The 27,736-nt window shown below is 35.5% G+C and overlaps 1 protein-coding gene across 6 annotated transcripts in view; it reads left to right on the plus strand.

Annotated features, from left to right (window-relative positions):
- The window catches only part of Kiaa0825 (KIAA0825 ortholog), a 384,762-nt gene that overhangs the window by 212,713 nt on the left and 144,313 nt on the right, over positions 1–27,736 (plus strand). The window lies entirely within an intron of this gene.

The raw sequence follows: 27,736 nt of genomic DNA on the forward strand, positions 1-27,736 counted from the left end.
CCTGTGAAGGATGGGTCCTTGCTAATGCCTGTGATACCTTCAATCAAGCCATCTTTTGTATTGTCCTGACAAAAAGTACTTAGCTTCTTTTTAATGTTATACTTTTGAGGAGTTGTTCAGTTCATGGCCATGGCTTTGCTAGTGCTTTCTTTTGGAAGAAACTGCAGTTTTTTTGCATTTGGTTTTTGCTCCTGGCTTTTATTCTAGATGCAGTTAGAAGTAGTTAACAATACCAGTGAATGCCACAGGCTGAATGTTGGGCTGCTTTGAAATTTCCTCTGCAAGATCAGTTAACCCATTGCTCTTAATCTTGATTTTCCACAAAATCTCATAAGATGGGAAAAATTAATACAAATTATCAGCCACAGTGTAACATACATGGTCTATAGTCTGATTACAGTGCAGTCCTGCTTCCCAGCTGAAACCTCTCAAGGCTGTGCTGTCTATATTTCTGTCATTATTCTGGTCATTTGAGCTCTGACTACTCCTGCCCATCAATCTCTGTTTACAACATTCTAGGGCTTCCTGTCTTCAAAGCTTTCCAAGGTCTTTCTGTGAATTCCTTCAAAAGGCTTCTAACACACATGGTTACATATAGTCAAAGCAATGAAGCCACTCATGACACTATATTCTGTCTCAGTGACTTTCCCATTGCTGTGATGAAATACTCAAAACCTAAAATTATAGGTAGAAAAACTTAATTTGGCTCACAGTTTTAGTCCATGGTTGGCAGCTCAAAGGCAGAAAAAGGTCAGAGGAACACGGTTGAGGAGAAGGTGCTCAACCTAAGCAGGAAGTAGAGGGAAAGGGTAGGCCCTTCCAAGTAAGAACCTCAGTGATTTGTTCCTAGTCAGGGTTCTCCTCCTAAAGCAAGTCAGCTGCAAACTCATGACTGGATTAATCCACTCCTAGTAATGAGTATAGAGCCCCCTCATTATTCATCCACCTTCCAAACACATGATGCCTTTGGGGATCATTTTAGAACTAAATTGTAATAAAATGGTATACATTTTCAATCTACTTTATTCCAGGCTTACATTATTTCTGGAAAAGTTGCTTAAATTATGCTTTTAGATACCTTTCCTTGGTTTATTTATTTTAGGACTCCAATTGTGCTTATGTTGGATCCCTTCAATGCCTTCCATACTTAATATATTTTAATATATTTTATCTGTAATTGTTTGTTCATTTTATTTTCTCAATTTTATAAATCTATGTCTGTTTTCCTTTTTGGTACTTCCAACATGACCTTCAGAAAATATAATGACTTTAATGAATACTCAGGTAGTGTGGAAATTTTTCTATCATTTCTTGTTGAGAACTGAGAGCAAGATGCATTTTGACAATTCTTAATTTAGACACTGAGCATTGTGTATGTCTCACAATGCCCTATAAATTTGATTTTGAAAGTCTGAACCCTCAAAAAGAGAACATTTATTTTAGAAGTATAACTTTGTTTCTTTATATCTACATATGTAGTCATAGTTAAAACATATTTTTAATTTGCTATCTAATTATGGATAGGAGGTCTGTGTATTTGGCATTGTCCTTAATCAACATTATTGCAGCAGCATTTGAAAAGATTTAAAATGTGTATTATTGTAAGAGTGTGAATGGGTCATTTTTTAGCTTTTAGTCCAATATTTATTTTACTATGCAAAAAATATTTGGTGCCATAGAATGATACTTACCTAAATGCCATTATTTTGCTCTATATATCCTATTATAATGCTTACTTTATTATACATCAAATCACCCTTTGTAATATAAAATACTAGAAAATAATATGCTGATGATGGATTATTTTACTTTATCCCTCTTATTATCTCTTTTTAAAAGCATTGCACATTGAATTTTTTGTATCATACTACTCATTCAAAATCCTTCAAACAATGACAAGAGGATGCAATATCAATCTCTATTTATTTTATTATTTTATATGACCTTATATTATTTAAGTGGAGAAAGTAGAATGATTTTAAAACATATGTCGATATTCATTTCAAATTTTAGTGTATAAATACTATCAAATAGTTCTATCAACACCCTTAGAAAATTATATAGTCAGTGGAAGATACCTGAGAACTGTGTAATCTACCCCAAATTATTGCAATTGCAAATAAGTTAGAACTCCTTTATACAGGGTTAGTTTTTATATGCTATTTATATATGAAAGTAAGTTGATTCAATTATGATGCATAAAGTATCTTTGAATGCAACTCAGAAATGTATGTGTAAATACAGTAAATATTGGTACTGTGTCAGAAGACTGCGTGTAAACTATTGATCACTTGAAAAACTCAGAATTGAAATATATATTCAAAATTCAGAAATGAAATATATATTCAAGATTGAATTTGGGGTAGATTACACAGTTTGGTAAAAATCAAACCTAGAAAACAAGAATTACTCTTTCTAGAAAACTTCTTGAAAGTATTATTATGGCCCAAATAATGTAGATCTTTAGGCAAATATTTGAAAACATGGTTAGAAATAAGAATCGACACTCAATATTTATATTTGATGTTACTGCTGTCAAGTGTACTACTTCCCCAGGACTCGAGATAAATGAAAGATCAACCATATAGCACATGTAATTTTCTCCTACTGAGCAAAGAATTAATGCAGTCATGGTTTCTCAATATGGACAACAAATATGCCTGTTGAGAGAGTAATGGGAAGATGGAAATGAGTTTTTATTCTCTTTTTCTCATACTAAATTGTCTATAGGACAAGAATAAAACCAAATGACAGATTTTCCCTCTGCATAAAACAATATTCAAGTTCTGTGCTTTCCTGGAAATATAAATAGAGACAGAAGCATGTAGAACAAGTTTCAATTCCACTGGATTAATAATTTGAAAAGCAACCAAAGAGGGCATGGAGACATGCACCCTGTCACTCAGCCACCTCCCACCCCTTATTAACATTTACTGAGCATCAACTTATAAAAACACAGAGTTCTTAGATCATTTAAAGCAAACTTGCTGGAAATCCCTGTGTGGTATTCCTTAAATGTGAACATTATAGGTACCTTCAAACACTGTTGTTCAGCTTCTGCATGGAGTGCTTAGCATATTTCTTTTCTGTCTATAGTTTTAAATGTGTGGGAACATGTGATCGGGGTCCTTTTTATATTCAAAATGGGTCAGCTTCTGTCTAGAAAGTGTCTTATTGTCATGATGTCACCACATCTCAAGATTTGTGACCTTTTGCACCATATGGATTCATGGTAGTCCACATCGTAGTTTACAGGCCAGAGTGCTTTTGTGCCCCCGCTAGGGGGTATCAAAAGCTTTTGGACTGAAATTTCAAGTACTGATAGATTTGGAAAAACAAAAAAGTAATTTTTATATATCCTGAGGACCGCCAGATGTCGCAAAGGCATCATTGATGAAGCGGGTTTTATCCAAAATGTGGCACTTATATAAGGAATAGTAGTATTGTGTTTGAGAGTTGCAGAGGCCATAACAGGTCAGTGAAATGTCCTTCAAACATCTGATTTTTACATTCAAGCATGGGCCAAGATGAAAAGATAACCACATATCTGACATTGACGTTACTGCCATTTAGACAACCGATTCAATTGCCTTAGTCAGTGGGATCAATCAGGCCTTTATTACTTTGAAAAACCACAGAAACGATATAGTTTTTCTTTAAAAATGATGATTTGGAGCTACATCCTACCATTCTACTTTAACTATAACATTAGGAGCTTTCATAGAAGCACATGAAAACTTTCGTAACTCTCCCTACCCCCTAAGTGTAAAGCATTTTATGAGATGTACAAAATTATAATAATGAAAGAAATGGTGCTGAGTGAATTTCTGCTGAGCCAAACTGTATGCATAAATTGGCAGTTTAACAAGTAAAACTTGGAAGCAAGCATTTGATGATTGATTTTTTATTGAGACAGAACAAGCATGATAGTGGGTAAAGTGATTTTCCTTATTGAGAGAAAATATAGTGTTTTTCAACATGTCTCTACAATGAATGGAAGCCTTGTCAGAAAAATGGAGCAACACATAATATCTTTAAAAAGGTGAATTAACATAAGTATATCACTTATTTTATGGATCAAATTTTATACTTGTCAGTTTTATTCATAATGCCATAAAGTTTATATCCTAAAGGTAGTATTACTACCTTTGTTATGTCCTTAAAAACTCTGATATTAACTGCTTTGTAAGTAGATTATAAAATACATTCATATATTCAATGCAGTAATAAAAATTAAGGCCAAAATATGTATTCATATGTAGATGCTAGGCAACTCCCTAGTAATTTTAAGTACTTGAAATACATTATTCAACAAGTAACCTGATGTATATTTGTTTGTAATGGGCTCTGCTGGAGAATACAAGAACTGTCAGGATAAAAATAAGAAACATGTATCATTGTAATTTAATTATAATTCCCCCAAAAATCCTTCTACTGCATGTATTCCAGGGAGATATATAATCTTTCTTATAAAAATAAGAGTATACCACAGTTAATTGAGATTTGCTATTAGTATTTTTATATATGGATTTCTATTCCATCTGACAGACATACATCAACATATATATATAAATATACACGTGTGAATATTTGATTTATATGTGTTCCTTCTGCACTTTTTTATTGCTACATCCACAGGAAAATTTAAATGATGAATGTAAATTTGTTTATACAAAATTCTCCTCAAGTTTGTAAATACACCTTTATTTTCAATTGTGTTTTCTAGCTATAATTTGTAACTCTACTTAGCTGTGGCTATATTATTCCCATTTGGAACAAAATGTGTAACAACATAAGGAGGATATAAGCATTCTGTTTTCCTGGATTTAATTAGTAGGCAACCTATGAATCGGTTGTTCCTATTACATTTGAGCATGTATATCACGGGTCCATATTCTATGTGAAAGATTATCTGTATTTTATTCTAAGACTTTATGTATATTTAACCTTTAATTTGACTAGCAGGTTGTATGATTTACATAAAAAATAGATCAGCTTTGAATTCATGGAATGTTATTGGTGTTACATAATCAATCATCTCTAAATGTTAATGATGTTAAAGAGCAGTGAGAGCATATGTCTTATATTTGCAATCCTGTGGATTTATGAAATTATTTGGATGTCTAAGTGCATTAGATTATGGCATTTCTCGGTAGTTAAGGATTGGGAATATTTTAATGGTAGATATCCTTCTAATATAGTTGAAGAATCAGCTAAATATAGGTCCTTTTTTTCTATCATGAATTGCCTAAAAGGTACATGATGACTAGAATATTCTTATGAAGAAGGTATAGGTAGACCACACAATACAGTGCTAAAAATGCTATGACTTTGTCTCATACGTTTTTGCTATCTTTTAATAAAATATGACTTTCACTGCTGTTATCCTAATTACATCATGCTCACAATTCCTCAATGAAATAAAAAGTCAATATATGAATGATGTATAGTCGTAAGGGAAAAATAGGATTTCAAATGGTAAAAAGCCTGCTTTGGTAACAAAGACTGAATCAATCCCTGTTGTGTAGCAGCTTGATCATATCTTCAAAACAAAGATAGTAACAAAGAATATTTATTTGTTGCCATGCTATTGTAGGATTTATTTTTAAACTCAAATCCCAATTATCAAGAAAATTGCATCCTCTTTATCTCACAGAAGGGCATACTGAATCATAGCATATTTGGTTATTGGAACTATAATATTGTTACCTTGCTTGTAACACATGGTCTCTCTTGATATACAAGAAAAAACTGAATCCATTTCAATAAATTAATAGGGATGAGAATCCCAATCCATCCTTCTTTTCAGAGGTTCGCATACATTGTAATGAAATGCATTAGGAGTTTTCTTCACTTGAAATCCAAATGAGACCCATTTTGGCTTACACCCTTGACAGTCTCTTTTATAAGCCTTGCTGTCTCCTGTTCTTGTGTGGGCCTAGTAAAATGCTTCCTTTGTAAGAGACAATATAATGCCACGAAAGACGAAGGTGTCAAAACACAAAGTTAGAGGCAATCTAATCAATGCCTCCTGATTTAGCCTTTGAAGGCTCTCTTCATTAAAACTCTTTAATGGTGAGGCTTATCTTGAGGTAGAGCTGTTACTTAATATTTTTCAGTGTCATTCTTTGGACAGTCATTTGTACCTTTTAAATGTATTTTCAGTATTCATTGTTTAGTAAATTGGATGTCTTGTTAGCATGGTGGTGGTATGAATGACTTGCATCAAAATGATTGAAGGTAATAGTGTATAAATTCTTGGTAGATTTTTTTTTTCCTATCCCCTAATCCTCATCTTTCTCTTCAGCAAAAATTTTATTCTCTTTTTTAATATCAGGTGTGTGTCCTTAGATGTTTTCCAAAAACAGATATTTAGACATTTTTTCCTTATCCAAGAATCTTATTGGGAATCTAAGAATAACTCAAAGCAATTAAAATTTCTGTTTAAAGGAGTTTCTTGCCCTTGCCATCGTTTTACTAACTATCCTTTTCAAGTTAATTTTCTTTCATATGGAGCTTTTGGGAAAAGCGATGTGAATCTTGCAGGAGTGATGGTAATAATCCTAAACGTGCCCTCTCTCCTGGGTTTTTGTTTCTCACTAAGAAGATTAAGAATATAGGCACATAATACCTGACCAGTTCCACATAATATTCTGAATTTAGGGATCATCTCATATAAAATATCCTTTGAAAGGATTTTATTTTGATAACTGTGAATGAAAGTGTGTAACATGTTTTTGAATCTTCAGCTTGAGATTCCCATCACCCAGTGTTTTTTTTAAATTAATAAAGGAGGAAATTATAATTTTTATATTTTTGTTTTATACATGAACCAGATGGCATAAAATGTACAGAAGAATATTTTGTTAATGACGTGTGTGTGCATATATATTTGGACTTGTATTTTACACTCACAGTGTGTGTTGGAAAGCCATATACATAGAACAGTAAATAGGCCTTAGTTTAGTTTGTTTGTTTATTCACAGAATATGTAATCCTTCCTGTAAACAGTTTTAACAAATGCATATGCTTTTGGGTCAGTACGTTCATGTATACCATTTAAAAACATGAGATATCGGAGCTTAATTTATTTTAATACACGCAATTTAAAGAGAAAAAAATTCACAAGATGCCCTTGCTCTCCTTTTCCACCTCAAATCTATGATTATCTGTAAAAAATAAATAATTTACAAAATGAGGAAATTAGAAAAGGATAAACATCACAGAATTTATGCGCAAGGTATCTTGAAAATGGAAAAGATTTCAAGCAACTTTGACCTGATTTTTAAATGACTACTGTGGTGACTACAGCTGCACTGCTTAGTAATTATTTGTGATAGGTTGTTTTTGAGTCCCATATGTATAGGAGCTTCAGGCCCAGCTACCTCATTTGCTGGCACACAAACAGATTCTTCCAGGTGCTGAAAATTAAATTTTAATATATTATTTAAATATTAAGAGAATTACAGTTTCAGTAATTTTACTGCTACAGCTGGAGTGTAAAGCATGCCTGTAGAATGCAGAGCATCAGGCAATCTAATGTATAGAAATTTATAGTGATTTTTTTCAGTGATTAGGTTATGTAATGGATGATGGCCTTATTAGGCTAGAATATGTATGTATTTATATGTACATACAATGAATATCTATCTATCTATCTATCTATCTATTTATCTTGGTTTTCATTTCCACACATTTGAGCATCCTTTACAATACTATGTTATTGATTTTTTAAGTTATCTACCTAAAAAAAAAGAACATAACAATGACACAGAAATAAATGTAAGATATTGAAAAGTCTATGAATAAAAAATCAGTGCCTATTATAAGCTTAATGCATGTATATTATTCTATGCTGAAGTGAGTTATAAATTCTGAATTAAAAACATTATTTTAGTTATACTTTGCAACAAGAGTAATCTCTTAATTGTTGGAAATTAGGGGAAATGTTTAAAAATTTTTGGTTTCAATGACCTTAGCGGCTGGATTCACAATTAATATGCCTCTGGAAATTTTTATGTTGCTTTTGACCTGTTCAAATGATGTAAAACCCATTAAAATCATATCTGTGTAGTAAGGTTTCTACATTAATTTGAAATTCACAGTAGGAAATAAGCTTAATAATGAGATTTTATAAGTTACAGTTATTCATTATAAAAAACTTTCTGTGATAAAATGTTGCTTTTTTCCAAAGTGCATGTGATGTATGGCTCTGTGGCCCATTAGTTTACATGCTGTGGAACTAAACTGCTCATTTAAAATCTCAAGTCTACTATCTTCCAGCTGTGTGGACTTGGACAGCCAACTTTGCAATGCTGAGATCAGTTTTCTGATCTCTATAATGGAGCTACTTGGTCAGGCTGTATATCAAAGAGTAGATGAATTTATCAAATAATAGTACCTGGCACAAAGTAAGCACTCTATAGTGATCAGGTATTATATTAACAGTATTCATATGTTTAAAAATATATTTTGATAGTAGCCATTGATTTAAGTATATGATATAAATTAATATATTAACTTTTGCACCTCTTAAAAAGCTTTAGCATTTATTCAAAAATACTTTTATTAGAGAGCCAGTTGAGGCATTTCACCTATTAAAATAAATAAACTGCCTACCCTTGAGATTGCTACTGTAGATCACCGTAGTAGGCCATTTATAGTTTAGTTCATAACTCCAGATATAGTGTGAAAAACTGTGACACAAACTGTCAAATAGTAAAATATTTAACAAAATTCAGTAGGAAGAGTTACATAATTACTTCCTAAATCGCAGAGCACATTTTAAAAATACGAGAGTAAAGAAGTTGTCAGCCTTTTCATTTTTTCTTCTCTTAAGAGTGTAATTCTGAAGGTACTTACTTTGATGTTTTCCCTGTTTTTAAAAAAATCTCACAGGTTTTAAAAGTCAGTATAAGAAAAAATCATGCAAATTTTAATTTGAATGATGGGTTAAATGCTGCAGAAGACTTTTGCCATTTTAATATATGATTTTTTTGCATGTCAGCATGAAGAAACAATATTTTTCCGCTGAAAAACGTAAAACTTCTGGGATATCAATGTGAGCAATTAAAATATATACACTGAGTCCAAACTATTTTAGGCTGAGTGAGAGAAGATACTGAATAAGTTGATAAAATTCCTACCTTCGTAATGTTTACATTCTCAGAAGAAAACTGCAAATAAACTGATGAACGAATGTGTTAGCACAATGCCAGCATGTAATAAAGGTGTCAAGCAAAGTAAAGCCCATAGGATATGGAGGGTATCTTTTTAATGTAGAGTAATGAGGGAAGGCATTTGTGAGAAAGCGATGTTTGTGTGACCTAAGGGAAAAGGCCATGAAAATTTCTGGGACCAGCATATCAGGCAAAAGGAATGGCACTTAATAGATATTCAGGGACGAAAACAAGCTTCATGTGGTCCAGGGAGAGCAGTAGCATGAAGACTGGAGCTAAATCAATGAGGATAGAGAGCAAGGAGCGGAGGCGACCAGAGGCCAGATTGCATAGTAAGACTTGCGTTTTGTGAGATAGTAGACCTTTGGAGTGTGTAGAGCTTGAATCATGCCATTGGAAATAGCCCTGTCAAACACTGTGTGACTGCCGTGAGAAGATTAGATGGTAAGTGTGCAGAGAATGGAAACGGGTCAGGAGACGGCAGTCGTCCTAGCTGGGATTGGGTTGCTGTAGATGGTAGGAAGTGGATAGACTTCGGTTTCTCCTTTGAAGGTACTGTGTTGAACAATACTGAGAACAGAATTTGAAGAATTGCTGATGGACTGAGAATGAGGTGTGAGAAAAACACATCAGAGATGTTTCCCAGGCTATTGGCTTGAGCAATTGTGTGAATGAAGGAGTGATTTATTGAGACGAGGAAATCTGAAAGAGGATGGAGTTTTGAGGGGTAAATATCAAGAGTGAGCTTTTGGAGTTAGTACAGTTGACGTGATTTTAAGGCATCTAGAAGGAATAAGGCATGGACATACCGCTGTGGAACCCAGAGGAGAGATTTGGAGTTCGTGTAGCAGTAATCAGAGTACAGATGTATTTGTGAGCTGTGATGGAACTGACCGGAATCACTTGGGGTTGAACTCATACCTGGGGACTATAACATCCAGAAGGTGGGAGGAGGATGCCTTTAAGGGACTGAGAAAGAGTGACCAGTGGAGGAGAAAACTCGGAGTGACCAGGTGCTGTCATCCATGTCCTTCTCACTTCTATTCCTTAGCCAGAGACATTCACAGTCAGCCATGACTTGAAGAGTCCTCCTTTCCGTAACCATATGTGGGTTTATTTCCTCCCGTCAGTATTTACCCTGATAATTCTGTCTACAAAATATTCCTTTTTTACACTCTGGCTTTTCATGATGCTTATTCCTTTGCACTGGGTTGATTTAGGGCTGAACCAGGGTGAGTTTGGTAGGGACAAGAAGGGGTAGGGTTAGCAAGAAAGCTGCCCTGTTAATTCTCTTCTCCTTTTATATCCATAGTGGTGCCGGGGTGTCAGCATCACCAGCCCTGTCCCAGCTTCTCAACCTATTCTCACTTCCCATAGTCCCAGTCTGCTCGCTTCTTATAGCTAATGTTATTTTGGCTGGTAGTTATTGAGTCTGCTTTATGCTCCAAAACTTAGCATGTGTTGTCTTGTCACCATTCTTTGTTTCTCTATTTTTTTTTTTTTTGGTACTGGGAATCGAACTCAGGACTTTGTGCTTGCCAGGCAGGCGCTTGTGCCTCCGAGCTATATTCCCAACCCCATTCTTTGTTTCTCTTCCTGAACTTTTGTGTCTAGTTATGAAGAAATTTGCATCTGCTCCCTGCTCTCTCAGGGCTCACACCACTGCAGCACCCACCCTTCCCAACTCTGAAGTAATCCGGGGAAAGGCATGAGGTCACTAGTCTGGCTTCAGGAAAGATAGAGTGTATATTTTTATGAGAAATTCTTGTCCATATATGGTTAGTGATCACTATGGTAACTTCTGGGTCAAGTGGATTTTTTTCTCAGGTAGCTTGATGCAGCCACATTGTATTAAATTTGTTTCTGGGATAAAATACTTCCCAAGCTCCTAATAAGAAATTTACTTACAAATTTTCAGAATAGAATTCATTTGCTGTTGAAGAACTATTTTGCATATTTACAACCATCTTTCCTAACTTTGTATCTATCATATTTAGAGATATACCTATAACTATTTGTACATAATCTAGAATAGACATAATTACTAATGATGACTATATTTAAATTCATTGAAATATATACCCTAGAAATGTTATATCAAATTAAATTTACTATAGTTCTTTTAAACACTTTTCATTGTAATCGACTGCATTAAAATGAATGGAACATTTAATTTTTGCCTTTGACTAATTCCCTCTGTAATTTCTCTTACTTTGTAAATAAATGAATTCAAAACGATACTCCATTGCAGAAATAATGGTATCCAGGAGTTAGACATTTGGTTTTTTAATTTGTGTATTTTCTAAAACGAAGGACTTTTCATAAAGAAGTAATGTGTGTTTTCAAACCAATGTTTCTGATTTTTAACATAAGACACTAACACTATACAACTAAATTAGTTGTGATTATAAATACGAAGATTTTTTAGAAGAAATGAAATTTACTAAGCAAAATCAGTATTTGATTACAATTCTAAAACTATGGAGAATATAGGTTTAAGTGCAATCTATATTTTAAAGCACATTCGTATTTATTATCTCATCCCTGCCCAATAACCCTAGGAGGAGGACTGATATGATCCCTATTTTATAGATTAAGACATTATGGCTCAGGGAGGTCACTTAAGGTCTGGGTGCTAGTGAGAAATGTCTGACCTTGTCATTCTTATTCCAAATCTAGGTCTCTTGCCACTGCCCTATGTTGCCTTATATTTTCTGCAGTAAATTGTTTTTGAGTTATATCCCTGGAGTTGCGGGATGCAGCACAGGCCTCGGTAACAATGTGTGTTTGGCTTTCATTTTGGCTCTGTGGACGCTTTATGGAGCGGATTTAAGCCTTGAGCGCCAAAGTCAATGAGCTACTTTGTATTTGGAGTAGATCTGCACAGTGCCGAGCAGGAAAAGAAGCTGGCATCCTCATACTTTGTATTTCCAAAATATTTTACACACTTACAGGCGGGTCTTTCATATTCCAACCCAACATGACAATATGGTGCTCCCCTGAGCAATGTGTACAACTTCTGGATAGTTAGTCACATCAGGAGTGCGGTGGTGCAGACCTAAGGAGACAGGAACTTTGAGGGCTGTGACTTCCAGGAGCTTCGAGGTTTGACAGTGGGATAAGGAGCCATCTGAGTTCACTCTCTCACTGTTCCAAGATGTCGCTGTTGATAACTGGGAGATGAAACAGTGTATTTTTCATGTCTTACTATCTAATGTAGGCATAGGAAAAAAAAAGAAAAGCATTCCCGTTTCTTCCTTCTTTGTCTTACCACTCATGATCACCTGCCATAAGGTGGAGGACAAGTGAAATGGGCCCTTTCAAAAATGACTTTTAATAGAAAGAGTTCTGAGAGAGTGACCAGTCATTGTCTTTAAGGGTTTTTTCCTAAACATATACTAAAATTGTCACTTTCAAGAAATGTTTTAGCTTTTCTGCAGTGTATATTTTTAAAAATAATAGAAGAAACTTTAAAAAGTGCTTTCATCACTCTGAAAGACAGCTAAGAAGACACACTGCCCACGTCAGAGGAACCAATCAAGTCTCCCCAAGGAAGGTGTCCTGTGTCCCCTTCAGTCACAGTGGCTGTTTCTGTGTCTCTCCAGACACCAGATGGATGAGGAGCCTGCCTAGACCTGCAGGTGTGTGCTCACCTCCCAGGGGGACCTGGAGGGGCCCACCATTGACAGGGTGGACAAAAGTCCACCCTGAAGTAGACTTGGGTTCCTGTCTTCAGTGTGGATTTTCTTTTTATGAAATGGTTCAGAAATAGAATAAAGGAAAGAAATGTTTACTTACCTCAGAAGCTGAGACCTTCTCAGCTAGTCCCACCTGCAGTGCTTCATATAAATTTGATTTTAGTTTTTGTGTTTTTCTTCTTTTTAGAAAATAGTGCACTTCTGTTTTTGAGGAAAAAAGTAACATTCAGGTGGTTGAGTAACATAACCTAGAATAAAGTTGAAATACTCATATGTTACACCATAGTAACAAACTTATTATGTAAAAGTAATCCTAAAAGTATAGAAATTTAAAAGTGCTAATATCTTAGTTTTACCTTTTTGCTATCTTTCCACTTTAACATAAACTTTTATTTAACACAGAAAGACATGTGTTATAAACATTCTGCCATTTGGATTTAATTTCTCCCCTCTCTCCACTAATCTGTATGTTGACATTGTAAGAATTAAGGTCAATTTTCTTTAGATAAACTCAAAATATTTGTGGACTTGCTTGATTTTATTACATTGGCTATTTTCACTCAAAATTAAGAAAACACTAATGCCAGTTAATATCAGAAAGCTAATACTGGGTTTTAATGTATAACACAGTGAGTAACAGATATCAAAAACCTGAAAAATGCTAAAAAGAGTTTAAAGAAAAGAAAAATTTGATTTGTTTTTAATAACCTCTTTCATAATGTGATTCCACCTTATGTTTGGACCTTGAAGCTCTCCAACTGTACAGCGATTCGTATTGTCACGTCAGCCCCACATGGTAGGACTGAGAGAAGCAATAATTAACGCAACCGGAATTGTACAGTCGTGAATAAATTAACTTTTAAAATATAGCTAAAATTTATATTACATATTAATGTATCTACTGATGTTTTTCTTTTATTCTGAATAACATAGTGAAAATTTAAAAATCTCACCATTGTAAGATGATAGCCATCTATAAAACTTATGTTCTGCTTTCATTCCTTTTTCTCATGCTCAGTAATTAAAAATGGCTATGGGCATTTTTTCATCCACTGAGATTTACCAACTGCTATAGCACTCAACATTTATACAAGGATTTCCACACCTGCTTTTTCTTTTAAATGAAATAATCAAATATCAGAGCAGCTTGAAATGTTTGCTTAAAAAAACTAAGTTTTCCTCTAGGCCTCTGGTTTTTAGCAGATAGAAAGCACTATCATTAGCCCACCATCCGTTTTAATTTGAAATCCTAAGAACAAAAGTCATTAATAAGTCCTTTGTCATGGATTTTAAAAAAGAAGACGCCTTTTTAGTATTTGTGTGTCATCATGCCAGGCCTAGAAAATTAGGCTAATTTATTATTTAAAACACTGGTGGGATTCCTAATTGCATTCATCATTAGATATGACACGTTTAGAACTGAGAACTATATCCAGTGAGAATTTTCCAGTTTGAATTTTGAAATAAAAATATTTTTCAAGAGATCCCTAGCTATTGCCTGTTACCATGGCAACAGTCCTATTTGTCTGAGAGCTCTGTCCGCTGCCAATGAGAGAGAGAGCAACGTCAACTAAACATACGAATACATCAAAGACAAATTCATATGCTCAATCTGATCAGCTCAATTAATGTAAGAACAGAAGCTGAAGGGGGTTAAAAGAGGGCACCCATTCAGGAGAGATGAAACCCCTTTTAGCAGAATATACACGCCGGCCTTTTGGGGGAGGAATTTAGCACACTGTCAAAAACATTATCAGAAAAAGAAAGTAGTAGGCCTCCTACACCTAGCAGATATGAAGCTGTCAGACAAAGAATAGCACTATTCATTAAATGACACTTATTTTCTCCCACTTTACGAGAATATAGCGAACAAAACAAGCAGGGGAGCAGCTGAGAAAGACACTTTTTTCTTTTGCTAGTGATGACAGACATGCAGCAATTATGGTGATAACTAAGGAATACTAAACAAGAAGCCAGCCTCCATCCTGTTTATCACCTTAAATTTTATGTTACTAAATTTGCATGCAACTCCTGTTTTGTTTTATTATTTATGTCTGAGGGAAATTAGATGCCTTTGTTTTTTACATAGTACCTCAAGTTGAGTGCAGTGTACCGCTAAACTATGAATTCTCGGACTTTTCTTGTTAAATGGCCATACCAAGTTGAAACGCTTTGAAGTAAGACATTGCCAAAGCACAGCAGAAGTGTTCTTATCCACGTGAGTGTACGTGAGGCTTGGGAGGCTGCTTCATTTATGTAGAAGGAGACTATATATGTATATATAGGCACACACATATATATGTATATATATGTATATAACTTCTCTATATTTGCTTTGAGAAGAGGTAGAGCTAAAAGTTGTATTCATTGCCACCTTTTTGCAGTTGTGTTTCCTTTTACATGATGAAACGTATTACAGCATAAGTCTGTCTGTGTTTAACAGGTCCATTTGTTTTTTGTATTTTTCTGTTTGGTTTGGTTTTGTTTCCTTCACAGAAGTTGTAGATAGTAGAAAAATTCGGTCTGAAACAGGTGCAGGCAAGTAGGAGTTCCCCTGAGATTGCTGCCTTTTAAGAATCTATGCTTAAACCATGATGATCTGATTTAAGGCCCATTATCAATAGTCTGCTACTTATATCTGCATGATCGTGGGCTGATTGATACTGACTTTGTAGCCATGTGCTCCATAATGCGCTGTCAGGAAATGCTGACAGATGCAATGAAAGAACAATAAATGTGGGGCAGCTGTAATGTAAAGGTCCAGCGCGGCTGTATGAAAACTGATAGCTAGGATATTGGCTCCTATGTTACCATATACACCAGTCCCTTTGAGAGTTTAGCCGGTGAGTGAATTAAAATGGTCTCCTGATACCTAGAAGGAAAGAAAAAAAATCTTCATTTAAGAAACTTGCCGACTTTGCCAAAACATTGCTTTATAAGAACGGAGCCAAGATTAAAAAAAAAATATTCTCATACTGAAAAATCTAGGCATGTCTGACACATCTGAGAAGTATTTCTTAAAAATCACAAAAAGAACACTGTGTCTACTTTTTATGATACTTACCCATTTGTATAAAATTACTAAAGGAGACATTTTATTAGAATTCCTCTTTGAAATGTATGGCATTTGATACTATTTAAAAAAAATTCTTTATCTTCAACTTGGTACATGAATATAACTGACATTTTGCCAGTGTGGGTTTTTAACAAACGCCTAGGATGAGAAGTCAATTTATGCATATCAACCACATAAGTTACTCTCTTCTCTCTGGACTTAAAGTGTACCTCTGAAAGAGTTAGCCTGGACTATAATTTAAAACCTTACTATGCATTTTTGTTTACACATTCTTTTATGCTTTCTGTATTATTAAGCATTGATAATTGTTAGTATTTAGAGATATAACCAACATTCAATACTGGAGTCTCAAATAAAGTTGAATCTTAAAACATTTAACAAATCATACGTTCTAAAAATAAAATCCCTACTTACACAATATCTTTGAAAATAAACATAAAAATCTGATACCTGAACTCATCTTTTTCCTCCTTTTGTTTTTAGAAACTGTACAACAAAATGAATACTGAAAACATTTTCAATGTAGAGCCCCTGTGGTGTCCGTGCGTTTTGGTGTGAATTAAGGTCAAAGCTGCCTTGGTAATTTTCATTAGTGTCCTTCGGGAAAGAAAGTAAAGGGTATCTTTACTTAAAAAGTTATCTAAAATGTTTTGGGGGGGCTGGAGAATTTAATTTGCTCTAAAGAGGAGTTAATGAAAATCATTCTATCAGGTGAATTTAGTTTTTCCTTCCAAACTTTCTATGGTAGCAAACTACCACATATAAGATGGCATGCAAAGATGAATTTTTAGATTAAAACAGAAATCATAGTGAGATTCGAGTGATGTTATGTTCTGGGAGTCCTCAAAAGGTATTCTGAAAAGCCCATTGACAAAACATGTCTACAACTGTAATTGTGTAAATCCAAGAGAATGACTTTTATACCATATTATTGACATAATAGATTGAGTTATCTTTACTATCTGATATGCAAAGGCCTGGTTTTTAGCAAAATATTGACACAATAGACAATAATGGCTCCTCTGGAGCCATCAGGGCCAAACCTGTCAGGGCCCACCCAGGCATTTCTTAGCAGGTAGCACACAGACTCTTGACATGATAGATCATAGCAAGTTCGAGGAATAATAACCATTTCTGAGATTATACCATACTTGGGAATCATAATTTATAATTTACTAAAACTAGAGCAAATTTAAACCAATGTGAATTTTAAACAATTCATTCATTATATTCTTTTAGCAAAGGAACTTTTGTGCACACCTATGCACCCTCTGTGTATATTATAAACTGAATAAACAACTAGATCGCATGCAGTTATTGACACTCTATCCTGTCTAGGAATTTAAGAAGTCCACACTGATTGCTATGAATATTCATAAAAAGCAATTCATCCTCAGCCCTCTACCTTTTATGCCAAGAGTCAGCCTGGAGCAAATTTTTAACGTCCACGACATAGACCTTTGAAAGTAGATGTGCCTCACGGAGACAGTGACGCTGACTCTGACAGGCTGGAACTCTGGTGGGTACCCACCTAATTAGGTCTTTTGTGTGGTCCGGTTGGCTGAGGCAGAACTGGAGGTTTTTGCTAACACAATCTTCTGTAAAGAAACCTCCTTCTCCTCAAAGTTCCAGTTGTTCACCAAGTAAAGCAATAAAAATAAAATCTGCGAAGAAAAATTCCCTGGTAGTTTGCGATGATTTGTGTTACCTGCAGTCGAAAAGATAAAGTAAGTGAGCAATATTGAGCTAGCTTGTAAGAAAAGCACCATGCTTTTTATTCGCGTGTGAATAGTTTTTATTGTGTTGAGATTAGAGACAAATAGAAATTATATTGTACAATGTGGCAAGCCATTAGCTTTTCATAAAAAGAAATGTTATGTACAGTGAAAAGCTTTTGCTCTTGGAGGCTATCTAAAAAGCTTTTTTGAAAAAGTTCAGTTCTGGGTGGTGTTAGTTTGTTATTTAGTCTAAGTGACTGCCTCTGTATGTAGAAATTTCATCAGGTAGCTTTACTATTTGCATGGTAGTATGGAAATTAAAAGGTCTTTTTGGCATTTTTATTTCAAAGCTGTAAATTCAACTTATTGTTCAGTGCTTTCACGAATATAAACCCTATCCAGATCATATGTGAAAAAATTAGTTTTCTAACTTTTTGAGTGACAGATTCTTTTCCCATGATCTTTTCTGTGTTTTTAGGTTCCCATCAACAGCAGAAGCTCCAAAAAATTTAAAAAACAACAACAAAGAACACAAAACCTAAAAACAGAACAAAATCACTGTTTTGAACTCACAAACACGTTTTGAGGTAGAAAAACCCTTCTCTGTATGCCGTGGAAAACTGGAGCACCCAGTGTGCTCTCTGTGAATGGAGAACTGCAGTGGTATAAACCGCGTGCACACTGGAGGTCACCCTTGCTATTTACAGATTTTTCTGCAATTTCACAAAACAAAAGTAGTCCCTGCATACTTTCAGTATGCACTCCAGTTTTCATGATCTTTTGGCATAAACACATGACTGTTATATGTCTTCCATGTATAGTTAGTCATGTTAAGTGCAATTAAGGAACCCATTATGAAAATCTTATGCTTGTCTGATTTTTCTGATGAAATAAGCAAACGACAAGGAGCTTCTCAAAACAAACCTAGAAGCTTTCATTGTATATTACATATAATGAGTTTTGAAAATCCTTCCAAACTGTTAGAACAGAGCTCTACAGTAACTTCAACTGTGTTGCTCATTCAGTAAGTTGGCAGCTATAATTTTACCACATCATTCCTGGGAATAACTACCCTAGTGAGCACTTAGGATTTGTTGCAGATAAAATTATTTCTGTAATAATTTTACTTTTACATGATTTATTATGATATGCTAAGTAGTTGACCGTGTTCTGTTTTCCCCCACATTATTTTAGTGAAATATAATGATATGATGTTACCAAGAATAAAAACATTGTTTTAAAAATCTACTTATGAACAAGGGCATGAATGTAAACAATATTATTATATTCATTAATGAGAACAGTGATTTTTGCAAGTATCTCAAGGACAAAACACATCCTTGAGAATTAAAACATTGAACCTACATCTTGAGACCATTTAAAGTAGGAACCAAAAAGAGTCTGAGGGGAAGAATCTGATTCCATTTCAGTAAGAGTATCCTGGAAATGTGAAAATGTTGGTATGCAACTTCTGGGAGCCATAGCAAGCAATGTGAAAAGCATCAGGTATACCTCTACAACAGAAAAAGAGAATACAATGAAATATAGGGGAAAAAATACATTAAATCTATTTTTTTCTAAAAGATAGAAGAACACCACGATTTTTTTCCTGATGCATATTGAGTTAGTATACACAGCCAGTTTTCTTTCTCACAATTTATTGTATACCACTTTCAAATCTTTCACTAGAAAATTCTATATCTGATTTCATAAATGATTAGCATGATATGCCGATTATCTGGCACAAGGGTCAGAGGTCATAAATGAGTTAACATGTGGGAAGATAGCTTTAACAGATTCATAGAAGGTAACAAGATCAGGAGGGCAGAGGGCACAGCACCGTGTTCCCCAGTTAAACAGAAGCCTAAAGGTATGCGGGGATATTTGTCCACTGACGGAGCAGCTCAAGGCCTCTCTGCTGTTTGTACTGCGTGAGACTCTACTCTCTCGTCTGTCTCTGTTTAGGGTTCATTGAAGGGAATTGATGAGCCATAGCACAGCATCCAGATGGCTGCTTTTACAAAGAGAATCTCCTTTTCTCACCTTTCTTTCTGAGACATTGCTAGTGTTATACCCTATGCCTGAAATCTCCCTTTTCAATTAGTCGTTCTGTCTACGTCAAAGGCTTGATGCTGAGTGTTTCTAGGAAAGCGTTCCCAAACACCCTTGCACCTGTGAATTTTTTCCTTCTGAAACAGTGTACTACAGACTGTACCATCCATTTTGGATTTGTATGTGCATCTTTGAGATTTTAACCAGACGCTGTGTGTTTGTTATTCTCATCAGCTACTGCGTGTGCACAACCAGTGCAGCAAGTTCTGTCTCTTTTATCCTATAATCCCCACTGCCCAGAGCAGAGCTCTGGACACTGAACAGCTGCAAGTAATCTCTCCCTCCCCTGAACTCTCATCACACCACTTTTGCACCACTTTTGTGACCCTTATCACTCCATACGTTGTAGTACAGCTATTTGAGAATGTGTTTTATCTCCTCTGCTAAGAGAAAAATTCCACTATGTCATGTGCATCTTCATATCCCATGCTATCATCAGCCCAACAACCACACTTTGCAACATGTTTCAATTAAAATATCCAGCAGCTTAACAACACTGACTGAATACTTTGGTATAGAGGATTTTGCTAATTGCCAAAGATGGTATAATGCAGCGTATTATTCTGCGTACCGTGAGGGAGACTACAGTACCATGGAAAGGAGAGAAATGTGTATGAATAATACCAGAACATGAATGGAGCCCAGTGAATAGAGACAGCGCTAAGTCCTGGCTGAGAAAGGAAATAGGCAGTTTCCAGCTTCCAACTGGACATTTGGCAAGGCGGTATGTGTTGCCTTTAAAGCCAATTTCCGTGGCACAGTATATGGCAAAGAGTGCTCCCTCTGCAGATAGGAAAAAGAGCCTGAATGAAAAAGATTTCATTCAGTCTCATCTCTTCCAAAGGAGTGAGGATGAGAGATCTCTTATGCTTGAGCATCAGGATAAATCTCGGGCCAAATGGAAGGAGGCACTGCACAAAGCCCGCTCACATTTGTTTGTGGAATGAATGAATAAATGAGTAAATGCAGGTACTCACTGTGGTATTTACTGACTGAACAAATCAAGTAATGAACAATCCCTTTCTAAAATACAAGCATTCTTCGTAGTCAGCAGGGAACTTCGTACTTCTCATGCAGAAAATCTTATTTTTAGAGTCTTTATGTTTACATGTCTCTATATGGATGCCTGTCCTATTATGTGAAATATAATCATAATAAATTCCATTCTATTTTGCAGTTTTAGTATTTTACTTTCATTTTCAGTCCCGTGGCTGAGTGGCTGGTTAACCTCTTAAACCAACACCGATTCAAAGCTCCCTCAGAAGAAATTGCATCTAATCTTCTCTCCCACAAATGTTTACGTTCTAATTTAAATTTGCTTTATATCAGAAAAAAATTTTCAAATGTGATAGACATCAAACACTGTGTAAGGTTCTGAGAGGCCGTGGGGTGACCAGCCTTGTAAAATTAGAGGTCAGAGTATCCTGCGTTTAGCAGAAACTCCTAATAAATATTTGTTGAATTTAAATTCATTTGTCCACAAGTAACACCTGACCATGTCTGTGTTGCAGTGATGCTCAGAGATTTAGTACCAAAAGAAATCCTTTAAAATCTCCATTCTCTTTCTCCCCAAATGATTAAACCCTTGCTTATATGCAGTGATGAAGACCCAAGCTCTTTGATCTTATAGGTCTTTTGGTCTACCAATGGCAATTAAAAGAAACTCACAAAAGAAGTGACTTTAGGGTACAATGAATATCTCCTAAAACGTGATTAAGAAACACAGAAGAGCCCAGAAGGATGGGGAGCAGGAATGCTCCTGATTCTATCTTACCATCTGCTATGGTGTGGGTGCAGTTTTTCCCCTAAGGGTTCATAGATTAGAAGCTTGGTGCTCAGTGTGCTAATGTGGAAGGCTGTAGACACTCTTAAGAGGTGGGACTTAGAGCAAGGGTGCAAGGTAATTGCACCCTTAGAAGGGGGTTAGCATAGTTCTCATGGGACCCCAGTTCAGTTCCTACTTAGTTAGAGTACTGTGTTATCAGCTCCATAGATAATTTGGATGCATATTGAAGTTAGAAAACTCTTACTGCAACTTGTCCTTTCTATTGTACTTTTTTATTATTAAGGCAATTAATCACATAAACAAAGTATAGAAAGGACAAATGGCCACAACATCTGTATTTAAAGATTGATACCAGTATTGTGAATGACATCTCTGATAATTTCTCTTTAATCTCCCCATATATTTTCTGAGGTGATCCATTGGAGACTACTGTGAAGGAAGTACTTTATGCGAGTAACTTTTCCAATTTAAACTGAAGGCTTAGTAAATACAATAGAATTTAATCACAAATTTGCCTATGTGGTCAGAATTTCTATCATTCTGTGAAGATATTTCATACGCCTCAAAAGTTCTGATGGGATACTGCCGCTATATAAAAAAAATGAATGTTATATGTACACAATACTGGAATTTTTCAGACAGTTCATTACACTAAATCATTTTTAAGTGATGAAGGCATATCAAAACTAGACATTCTATCATATATAAGGACAGACTCCCTATAATGAATATGATTATTATGTATATCTAATTTGTACCAATAAACCTAAAAAAACCTGCCCATTCTTTTCCAATGTATTTACCATCTTTTGAATTTAGGTTTTTATCTTATAATAATTGTATTTTATGTTACACTTATTGGTATGGGTAACTCTAAAAAGTAAGAAAACATAAATGTATCTTTTATTTGGGAGAAGTAGGGAGGTCATAGAACTACTCTAGGTATTCAAATTATTATGCATGGTTCTTTTGCTTTATTCATTATTTTAAGTTTTGTACTTTAGGTATTTTCCTAAATGTTAAGGTCCCGAGGCCATTGGAACGTGGAGGATGCTCCATGCAAAGGGTGTCTGTACATGTTCTCTCAACTGACAGGAAGTAGATAAACAGGTTTAAACATAATATAGCAATTTTCATTATGACAAGCTACCTATTACTTATTACATATGATAGTGATTGCCAATTAGACACCAGCTCTGATTCAGGCACCATCTGGATCTCTTGATATCTTCAGATCCTTCTATTTGGAACTTACATAGTCACCCTTTACATTCACAAATTAGTTACTGAGTCTCACCAATGATAGTCACGAAAACAAATTTTAATTGAGTTTGGCATGTCAAAATCCTTCCTTGGTTTTTATGTTTGATGTACCATGCCACACTTTCAATGAATAAAAACTGCCTCCTTCCATATTTATTACACAGTCTCAGTTAGTGAGATTTTGTTACACACGCAGTTGCCTTATTATTTTTTACACCTGCACTTTGATATCACAGTGGTTCATTGTCAATCGACATAATGTATCAGAAGTGGCACAGCTAATGAGCACACAGTTGCCTTTAGTTCATTTTACATTGTGAAAGCCTACTGGGGAATAGGCTGTAAAAATTGGGGGAGGGATTCTGACATTTTATAAATGTCATATGTCAATCCTACATTGTGCTAGCTGTGAAACTCTGTATTCTGATGGTATCATAGTCATGATAGGCCATTTTCACTAGCAGGCAATGAGTTTTTTTATTATTATAGCACTAAAGAAAGAGGGTGTATGTGTCAAAGAGAAAGGAAGAGAGAGACAGAGATTTGTTTTACAAGTTAACTCTAAGCCTTTGGCTTACGTACCCAAATTAGGAAAGGTGGTCATTACTCATGATCTTATTAATATAGGTGAGTAGAGAAAAAGCTTTTGTAGTAGCTATAGAATTATGAACTGGGAACCTGATGGCAAAAAGTGGATAGGATGTTTCCAGCTGCGAGATTTTAAATTTTTTTAACTAATTTAATATTCAAATGTACTTTTTTTCAAACTGAAAATTTCTTTCTTTGGAGGCCAGCTGCGTATGTCTGTGTGTTTACTGTTGTCAGAGGGATTTTTGAATGGGTCCCTTTGGCCTTGCTCTGAACAACCAGTAAACAAAGAGAAGGAAAAATGGAGAACATTTAAACATGAAAGCTATGAAACTATGGTGAAGGGGAAATAATAAAAGCACAGTTAAATGAGATCCAACAAGTCTTCAGAGCTACAAACATTTGTACTGGAAAAACTGTGGAGTAGGTCAACATCTTCCAGGGCTGCCTCATCTGTCGATGGTCCAGGCCCCACAGCCCCTGTTACTCACTGACTTGCCAGCCTAGAAGCATAAGCAGCGCTCCGCAGTTACTGTAGATAGTAATGCCTGGTCAGCAGCAGCGCACCTTGAGTAACAACAACCCCTGCCACGCACTCCACCGCTGTGGGAAGATAGGCAGTATTTTTTCTGTTTCAGAGAAAAGATTTGTGTTTGTTTCACATAACTAAGTTGCAAAGCCAGGAATGTATCATAACTTTTATCATTCATAGCCCAGTACTTCTTCCATCATGCCAAGTATGTGCCCCGTAAACATACTGATTTTTCCTCATGCTACAAATTTCTCTATAAACTTAACAGTCCAAACGGGAAGCAAAGTTGAGTTTTATTGGATACCTTCTAGGCCAACAGAGGTGGATCATCTGGGCCCTATTTCCTGGCCGTGATCTAAGTGCAGTAGTCAGTGATTCTCATTCAAAGACGATGGTATAATTCAACTGCTTCTAAAATCAAGATTTTAGCCTATGCCCTGTACAACGAATCTCTTTGTGGCCAGGCCTCACTGTGGTGATGGGTGAATGACCTTGGGAATGTCCTTCGCATTTTGATAGGGACAAGTTTGATACAGGTTCAAGGGCGCCTCACCGTGGACACATTACCACACAGAGTTCCCCTTCCTGCTGGGGTCTGTAGGATGTTCTCCCTAGCGACATTAGAGAAAAGAACTTGGTGGAAAGAAGAGCTGCAGGAGTTGTATTAGTTCCGGTAACTCTGTAGTTGCCAACTTGAATATGAACATTACAACACCTTCTTTTTGATAAAATAAATACATACTTCCAAATTTTAAAATTCTTCCTCCAATACATAAATAACCATTTGTGAAATTCTTACCGGAAAAGCCACTTTGGAGGAAATTCTAGAATCATGTGTACTAATAAACACCTGTAGCAGAGCTAGAAATATTTCAGACTTTTTTTTTTCCAAGGGAATGTTTTATTCTTAAATTTCCACTAGAGTTCAAAGACATTCCTAATGTATGAACTGAGTGCATTGGCTGAACATTTCTCTTCTTCTACAGAAATTCTGGTTTAAGATGTTTAGTTTCATATTTTAAATTAAAGAATGTTTTCTAGTTTTGAGAGATTATTGGAAAAACATTTTAAGTCATAACGAGAAAATTTAGAACATTTTTTATTGTAAGCAAAAAGTAACAATAGTTATTAAAACTTCACTAGATATTCTAAGCACCGAGAGATTTTATGTGGTAAGTTAGGCCTCTATTGTTTTTCGTATTTTTGTTATCTAGTTGTCTCCCTAGCGAGTAAGTGTATACACAGTTGCATGTCAGTTGAACTTGTGAGTAATTTTAACTTTGTTTAGCATTGAAATGCTTCATGTGAATGTCTTCTTTTCAAAAATAAGAATAATATTAGTTTCACTTTTAAATGTATTTGTAACCTCACAGGGCTTGTTGCTGTTCCATCATCTGTAAATAATTGTAAGTTATAACTTTCATTTTCTTCAAATGAAGGAAGCAACAATTTAAAAATCTCTTTTTCTCATGAAAGCTGAAAGTAAGAACTTTGTTTTTTGGCATTATTGTTATAAATAATCTGCCTAAACTATTAACCGTAAATACATTGTTGGAGACATACCAAGAATAGACAACCCATTACATTTTCTTTGTTTAAAACCATTCAAATCTGCTGTTGGGTAGGACAATTTATTCATACAATCATATGAAAATCATATTTAATAAAGAACAATCCAAGGCAAAGAGAAAAAAAATGTCTTTATCCATAAGCAACCAGATGAGAAATGGATTTTTATTCAGTCAGATTCTTTTAGTCAATGAAACAGCATTTTCATGCATATTGCACTCAAGTGATAATTAATATAGTCTAATTCAGGACATGATGCCTGAATTGATATACTGTCATCGATACCCCATGTTAAAATCAAACCTTGACAGGGGTTTAACACCCTGGAACAGGTCATCATATGATAATGCTCTTTGCCTTTCAGTATTTGTCTTCAACCAAGCAAAGTATTACAAGATGGGGTAAGGGGAAAAAAAGGAAATAATTACAAATGAAGAGTGACGCGGACTGTGAATAGAACATATGTTAGGCTAGGCAGAGGCATCAGTGAATTATATCATTTCATGATGAAGCGGCACTGGGGCTGAACGGGCCTATTTTAAACCTTGATGTATTTTATCTCTACTGTATTTGGACTGTCATCTTTGGAGAAAGACTTGGTATAATTGAGAGTCAACTCCAATCTGCATGACTCCAGCCTGAAGTGGGGGCCGGATGAATGCTGCTTTGGAGACCAGGGACTTTTCTAATAAGAGAAAATGAACAATCACTTTTTGTGCATTATAATCACAAACCCATTCTGTGAGTACAGTTTCTAGAGTTTACGGCTTCCAAATGTCACTCGTGTTGCGAAGTTTGGGAAGTGCTCTGGTAATTACGCTAAAAAAGGAATCTAGCTCATTTTGAAGCTCATTTTAGGAGGGATAGAATCAAAACCTGTTTGAGATTGGACTTTTCCTTGTGAGAACGTATTAAAGGCAATCAGCACAATTTGTACATAATGTGTTTTCATTATGCTTAATTTTATTTGGCTATTTCACAAAATCCTTGTTATTTTGCATATATTAAGCTAAATACCCTTTAATATCTCCTTCTATGCCCCTTATTCCTTGAATTTATCTTGGTAACTTCTGCCAGAAGAAACCACTCCCTTCTCTAAATGTTTTAAGTGCGTAGCTCCCATTGTATCCCATATTTCGCAGCACTTTCTCTTAGAGCAGGTATGTGTGAGTTTTATCACCTTGTAGACTGTACATTATAGCATGTATCTACCATAGTGCTAGGTGTGATAATTTGTATAACAGGTGGTTAGCAAAGTTTGTTAGTAAGAAAATAGTTGGGTCTATGGGTATATATAATAACATGTACACCATATCTATTACATTTTGGAAGAGTTCAAATCTTTCCCTCCCATTCCTTCCCAACTAGTTAGATAACATGATTTCATTTTTAAAAAGTATTCAATGTCTTCTGTCACTGATTTGGAGGCTCTCAAACTAGGGAAAAAGAACTGTATGATTTCTTTCTACAATTTACACTCTCCAGCTTCCTACCCACCCGTTCTCTTTCTAATCCACTGGGAACATGGTAGGAAGAGTCATTAGTTCAAACTCAGATTCCTAAGGGAGTGGCTTGAAAGTGGAATAGGCATTGTAAAATGGCTGGTAATAAAGAAGGTCTGAAAAACTACGGTTTTCCTCATAGGTCTCACCAAGCTGTGTTACCAACGCATTTCCCATCATTCACCTATCAGTCATTTATGAAGAGCAAAATCTGTTTGTGTAGAAGGCCAGGAAACACCTGCTCCCTCCACAGCAGTGAGTTGTGCTGACTCAGTCTGTCAAAGTGGGGATCTTTGGTGGCCCCCACTTTTATTTTCCAGCACTGCTCCCTTTTCCTTTCCCCCTCCCTTGAAAATGGGCTGCCTGCCAATTGTTTACCTGCTTACCAATTTCAGAAAGGTTGCTCTTTAGCTTAAAATTTTAGCAGATTCCAAAGGTGCTATGAACTGCATAGCATTCATGCTGCTTAGTCATGCTGTCTGAGCTTCATCCTTCATACTACTGCATGCAAAGAAGCTTTGCAGTTTTTTCATATTTTAAAGGTTTTAAATGAAGTCTAATACACCTAATGAACTTACCGTTTCCTGTTGCGGCACAGTACGGCTAACAAGAGCATATTTTGGGGGCTGGGGATTTAGCTCAGCGGCAAAAGCACCTGCCTGGCAAGCGCAAGGTCGTGAGTTCGGTTCCCGGTACCAGAGAAAAACCAAAAA

The sequence above is a fragment of the Chinchilla lanigera genome, unplaced genomic scaffold (genome assembly GCF_000276665.1).
Source record: "Chinchilla lanigera isolate Chin_1 unplaced genomic scaffold, ChiLan1.0 scaffold00017, whole genome shotgun sequence".
In the NCBI taxonomy this organism is placed as follows: domain Eukaryota; kingdom Metazoa; phylum Chordata; class Mammalia; order Rodentia; family Chinchillidae; genus Chinchilla; species Chinchilla lanigera.